This window comes from Chrysemys picta, unplaced genomic scaffold, assembly GCF_011386835.1.
Source record: "Chrysemys picta bellii isolate R12L10 unplaced genomic scaffold, ASM1138683v2 scaf312, whole genome shotgun sequence".
Taxonomy (NCBI): Eukaryota; Metazoa; Chordata; order Testudines; family Emydidae; genus Chrysemys; species Chrysemys picta.
Genome location: NW_027053019.1, coordinates 67,501 through 73,974, shown reverse-complemented (window position 1 = coordinate 73,974; position 6,474 = coordinate 67,501). Strand labels below are relative to the sequence as shown.

Genomic DNA, 6,474 nt, shown 5'->3' with positions numbered 1-6,474 from the left:
AGGCTGAGCTCCGGTTCTCACAGGCTCTGAAAAACCTGTCCTCAGAAATCTCCTCACACAATCCTCGAAAGGCAGGTCGAAAAAGCCAAAGCCCCGCTTCGGCGGTACGAAACTGGAACTGGGCGCCACCTCGTGGTTCCCTCGGTCGGCCGAGACGGCGTGGGGCGACCCCTTCCGGACATCCGCGAGACGACCGGCCGTCAGGTCAACCCATTCGCTCCAAAGGGGTTGACCTGGTGGCCGAGAGGGGACTTTGAAAATTTTTCGGACTTGGAAAACTTTTTTTTTTTTTTTCTTCCCCCAGCCCGCTTCCTCCGGGTTGACCCGGTGGCCGAGCGTCTCGCCGTCCCCGGACGCGGCGAGGGACTGCCTCCCGGCCGTCAGGATCGGGCCCACGGAAGTCTGATTTTAAAAAAATTGGCCGACGCCACCGCGGAGGGCTACCCGGGCACCCCGGGCCCCGGAGCCGGAAAAGGGAAAAAAAGGATCGGGCCCACTAGAGACATGGACCCGGCCGCCAAGCAGGCCGCCCTGGGCTGACCCTCCCCGGCCGCAGCGAGGGACTGCCTCCCGGCCGACAGGATCGGGCCCCTGGAAGTCTGGGGGTGGGGGGGGGGAAATCGCCCCACGCCCCCGAGGAGGGCTGCCCGGGCGGGCCTGGCCCCGGAGCTCGGAAAAAAAAAAAGGATCGGGCCCACTAGAGACATGGACCAGGCCGCCCTGGCTCACCTTCCCCGGCCGCAGCGAGGGACTGCCTCCCGGTCGACTGGATCGGGCCCCTGGAAGTCTGGAAAAAGAAGAATGGAACCTGACGCCTCCGAGGAGGGGGCGCCCAGGGAAGGAGGGAGATCCGGGTTGACCTGCTGACCGGACGGGAAAGAGGCCACCGGGCGTCCCCCCCCCTTAAAACCTAGGGGTTGACCTGGTGGCCGGAAAGCGAACGGCCAGCAGGTGAACCCTTTCGATTCCACGGGTTGACCTGGTGCCCGGGAAGCGAACCGGCCAGCAGGTGAACCCGTTCGATTCCACGGGTTGACCTGGTGCCCGGGAAGCGAACCGGCCAGCAGGTGAACCCGTTCGATTCCACGGGTTGACCTGGTGCCCGGGAAGCGAACCGGCCAGCAGGTGAACCCCGTTCGATTCCACGGGTTGACCTGGTGCCCGGGAGGGGACTCTGAAAATTTTTCAGCCCTTTCGACTCGGGGTTGACCTGGTGGCCGAGAGGGGACTCGCACGGCAGGCAAGCCGCCCTGGGCTCACCCTCCCCCGGCCGCAGCGAGGGACTGCCACCCGGCCGACTGGATCGGGCCCCTGGAAGTCTGGAAAAAAGAATGGAACCTGACGCCTCCGAGGAGGGGGCGCCCAGGGAAGGAGGGAGATCCGGGTTGACCTGCTGACCGGACGGGAAAGAGGCCACCGGGCGTCCCCCCCCTTAAAACCTAGGGGTTGACCTGGTGGCCGGAAAGCGAACCGGCCAGCAGGTGAACCCGTTCGATTCCACGGGTTGACCTGGTGCCCGGGAAGCGAACCGGCCAGCAGGTGAACCCGTTCGATTCCACGGGTTGACCTGGTGCCCGGGAAGCGAACCGGCCAGCAGGTGAACCCGTTCGATTCCACGGGTTGACCTGGTGCCCGGGAGGGGACTCTGAAAATTTTTCAGCCCTTTCGACTCGGGGTTGACCTGGTGGCCGAGAGGGGACTCGCACGGCAGGCAAGCCGCCCTGGGCTCACCCTCCCCGGCCGCAGCGAGGGACTGCCTCCCGGTCGACTGGATCGGGCCCCTGGAAGTCTGGAAAAAAGAATGGAACCTGACGCCTCCGAGGAGGGGGCGCCCAGGGAAGGAGGGAGATCCGGGTTGACCTGCTGACCGGACGGGAAAGAGGCCACCGGGCGTCCCCCCCCCCTTAAAACCTAGGGGTTGACCTGGTGGCCGGAAAGCGAACCGGCCAGCAGGTGAACCCGTTCGATTCCACGGGTTGACCTGGTGCCCGGGAAGCGAACCGGCCAGCAGGTGAACCCGTTCGATTCCACGGGTTGACCTGGTGCCCGGGAAGCGAACCGGCCAGCAGGTGAACCCGTTCGATTCCACGGGTTGACCTGGTGCCCGGGAAGCGAACCGGCCAGCAGGTGAACCCGTTCGATTCCACGGGTTGACCTGGTGCCCGGGAGGGGACTCTGAAAATTTTTCAGCCCTTTCGACTCGGGGTTGACCTGGTGGCCGAGAGGGGACTCGCACGGCAGGCAAGCCGCCCTGGGCTCACCCTCCCCGGCCGCAGCGAGGGACTGCCACCCGGCCGACTGGATCGGGCCCCTGGAAGTCTGGAAAAAAGAATGGAACCTGACGCCTCCGAGGAGGGGGCACCCAGGGAAGGAGGGAGATCCGGGTTGACCTGCTGACCGGACGGGAAAGAGGCCACCGGGCGTCCCCCCCCCCTTAAAACCTAGGGGTTGACCTGGTGGCCGGAAAGCGAACCGGCCAGCCGGTGAACCCGTCCGATTCCACGGGTTGACCTGGTGGCCGGGAAGCGAACCGGCCAGCAGGTGAACCCGTTCGATTCCACGGGTTGACCTGGTGCCCGGGAGGGGACTCTGAAAATTTTTCAGCCCTTTCGACTCGGGGTTGACCTGGTGGCCGAGAGGGGACTCGCACGGCAGGCAAGCCGCCCTGGGCTCACCCTCCCCGGCCGCAGCGAGGGACTGCCACCCGGCCGACTGGATCGGGCCCCTGGAAGTCTGGAAAAAAGAATGGAACCTGACGCCTCCGAGGAGGGGGCGCCCAGGGAAGGAGGGAGATCCGGGTTGACCTGGTGACCGGACGGGAAAGAGGCCACCGGGCGTCCCCCCCTTAAAACCTAGGGGTTGACCTGGTGGCCGGAAAGCGAACCGGCCAGCCGGTGAACCCGTCCGATTCCACGGGTTGACCTGGTGGCCGGGAAGCGAACCGGCCAGCAGGTGAACCCGTTCGATTCCACGGGTTGACCTGGTGCCCGGGAGGGGACTCTGAAAATTTTTCAGCCCTTTCGACTCGCGGTTGACCTGGTGGCCGAGAGGGGACTCGCACGGCAGGCAAGCCGCCCTGGGCTGACCCTCCCCGGCCGCAGCGAGGGACTGCCTCCCGGCCGACAGGATCGGGCCCCTGGAAGTCTGGGGGGGGGGGGGAATCGCCCCACGCCTCCGAGGAGGGCTGCCCGGGCGGGCCTGGCCCCGGAGCTCGAAAAAAAAAAAAAGGATCGGGCCCACTAGAGACATGGACCAGGCCGCCCTGGGCTCACCCTCCCCGGCCGCAGCGAGGGACTGCCTCCCGGCCGACTGGATCGGGCCCCTGGAAGTCTGGGGGGGGGGGGGGAAATGGAACCTGACGCCTCCGAGGAGGGGACGCCCAGGGAAGGAGGGAGATCCGGGTTGACCTGGTGACCGGACGGGAAAGAGGCCACCGGGCGTGCCCCCGTTAAAACCCCTAGGGGTTGACCTGGTGGCCGGAAAGCAAACCGGCCACTGGGTAGGCCGGTCGGCAACCTAGGGGTTGACCTGGTGGCCGGGAAGCGAACCGGCCAGCAGGTGAACCCGTCCGATTCCACGGGTTGACCTGGTGCCCGGGAGGGGACTCTGAAAATTTTTCAGCCCTTTCGACTCGGGGTTGACCTGGTGGCCGAGAGGGGCCTCGCACGGCAGGCAAGCCGCCCTGGGCTCACCCTCCCCGGCCGCAGCGAGGGACTGCCCCTCCCCACCCCCCGGCTGACAGGATCGGGCGCACTGGAAGTCCGGGACAGTATTTTCCCCGACGCCGGGGAGGGCGGGCGGAGGGGCTCTGGCGGCCAGCCCGGGCCCCGGAGCTCGAAAAGGAAAAAAGGACCGGGCCCGCGAGAGACGGGGGCCCTGCCGCAGGGGGGGGGGCAGTCCGACCGGGGCTCACCGTGCGGCAGGCCCGGGCGTCGGCAGGGGAAAGCGGGCGAGGAGGCGCGGGGCCGGGTGCCTACGGCCATACCGGACCGAACGCCCCCGATCCCGTCCGATCTCGGAAGGTAAACCGTCCCGGGCCTGGCTAGTACTTGGATGGGTGACCGCCTGGGAATCCCAGGTGCCGTAGGCAGCTTTTCCCGGTCCGAGTCAGCTCTCTCTCCTTTTCTGGGGGGGAAGGAGAGGGGGGGACGGGCCGGAAAGCCCCTCGTCGCTCCTGCCGAGTCGGAGGTCGCGGCCGCAGGTCACGGGTCTGGGCGCCTGGGGTCCGGCTCCCCACCCACCCGGCTTCCTCCGCGGAGGACCCCCCCCGGGGCCACCGAAGCCGCTGGGGGAGACGCCGGGCATGGGGCGGACTGGCCCGGACCCTCCCGGCCGCCGGCCCGCAGGTCCGCCCCGAATCCCCCCCCGCGGCCACCCAGGCCAGGCCTGGCCAGGCGGGACGGACGGCGGGTGTCCAGCGCCCAGCGGCTTCCTCCAGCGGGGACCCACGGACCCCAAAGCCGCAGGGGGAGGCCCCGGGCCTGGGACGGACTCGCTCGGACCCCCTGCGCCCGGCCGCCGGCCCGCGGGACCGCCCCGAATCCCCCCGCGGCCACCCAGGCCAGGCCTGGCCAGGCGGGACGGACGGCGGGTGTCCAGCGCCCAGCGGCTTCCTCCAGCGGGGACCCACGGACCCCAAAGCCGCAGGGGGAGACCCCAGGCCCGGGACCGACTCGCTCGGACCCCCCGCCTCCCCTGCGCCCGGCCGCCGGCCCGCGGGACCGCCCCGAATCCCCCCGCGGCCACCCAGGCCAGGCCTGGCCAGGCGGGACGGACGGCGGGTGTCCAGCTCCCAGTGGCTTCCGCCAGCGGGGACCCACGGACCCCAAAGCCGCAGGGGGAGGCCCCGGGCCCGGGACGGACTCGCTCGGACCCCCCGCCTCCCCTGCGCCCGGCCCCCGGCCCGCGGGACCGCCCCGAATCCCCCCGCGGCCATCCAGGCCAGGCCTGGCCTGGCGGGCCGGTGTGCAGCTCCCCCGGGCTTCCTCCCCCGACGACCCGCGCCCCCCTGAGCCGCAGGCGGAGACCCCGGCCCCGGGGCGGACCGGCCCGGGCTCGCCCGAGCCCCCTGCGCCCGGCCCGCAGGACCGCCCCCCCGAATCCCCCGGGAGAGGCCCGGCCTGCACGCCACTGACGACCCGCGGCCCCCAAAGTCGCAGGAGGCGCCCCCCCCCCCCCGGTTAGCCCCGTCTCGCTCCGCGCCCCCCGCCCCTCGCTGCCGGGACCGGGCGCCGCCCCAGAGTCAGCCGCAGCCGGCCGGCCTGAGAGCTGCCCTCCTGTGGACGACGGTGAGTTTACCTTGATACTAACCGGCCGTCAGCCAGGTCAACCCCATTGCTAGACTGGGGTGGACCTGGTGGCCGAGTGGGGACTTGGAACATTTGACAGCTGCTTCCCGGGGCTTGACCGGTTGTCCTGAACGCCCCCCACCCCCACCCCCAGCCCCCGGCTCCTGCTCCCCTCTCCCCAGCCTCGGTGCTCCGCTCCCTGCCTCGGAGGCTGCCTCTCTGCGGCGCCTGCATCGCCTCCGAGGACGCGCACCCTCCGGAGGCTGGACGTAAACCCACCACTGCCGCCGACCCGGCTCTCCGAGGGACGACTGTGAGGCCCCCCACCCCACCCCACCCCCGGACCGCCCTGGGGACGACTGCTAAGCCTCCCCCACCGGACCGCCCGGGGGAAGACTGCGACGCCTCCCGCCAGGCCCCCACCCAGCCTGGGGGAAGACTGCTAAGCCTCCCCCCCACACACACACACACACACTGTCGGGGGATGACGATTAAGCCTCTCCCGGACTGCCCGGGGGAAGACTATTAAGCCTCCCCTGGAACCACTATTAAGCCTGCCCCCGGAGTCCTCGGGGGATGACTGCTAAGCCTCCCCCACCGGACCACCCGGGGCAAGACTGCTAAGCCTCCCTCCCACACACACACACACTGTCAGGGGAGGACTATTAAGCTTTCCCGCTGGAGCGCCCGGGGCGGACGACTGTTAAGCCTGCCCCCGGAGTCCTCGGGGGAGGACTATTAAGCTTTCCCCCCTGGAGCGCCCGGGGGGGGGGGGGGGGGGGACGACTATTAAGCCTGGCCCCCGGAGTCCTCGGGGGACGACTATTAAGCCTCCCCCGGACCTGCTCCCTCTCGACTATTAAGCCCCCCCTCTGCGGTCCTCAGCACCACTGCCGCGCTGCCCTGGGAGTGGGGTGACATCCGGTCCGGAAAGCAAACCGGCCACCAGGTCAACCCGTCGAATCCAATGGGTTGACCTGGTGGCCGGAAAGCAAACCGGTCGCCAGGTCAACCCGTCGAATCCAATGGGTTGACCTGGTGGCCGGAAAGCAAACCGGCCGCCAGGTCAACCCAGTAGATTCAGCGGGTTGACCTGGTGGCCGAACGGGGACTTTGAAAATTTGACAGCCGCTTCCCGGGGGTTGACCTGTTGTCCCGGTGGGGACTTTGAACATTTGACAGCCGC

At 69.3% G+C, this 6,474-nt stretch overlaps 1 non-coding gene across 1 annotated transcript; it reads left to right on the top strand.

Annotated features, from left to right (window-relative positions):
- Positions 1 to 3,971: 3,971 nt before the first annotated feature.
- On the top strand, positions 3,972 to 4,090 carry LOC135978569 (5S ribosomal RNA). The gene has a single exon (XR_010595967.1). It is a non-coding gene; the product is annotated as a 5S ribosomal RNA (ribosomal RNA).
- Positions 4,091 to 6,474: the final 2,384 nt, after the last annotated feature.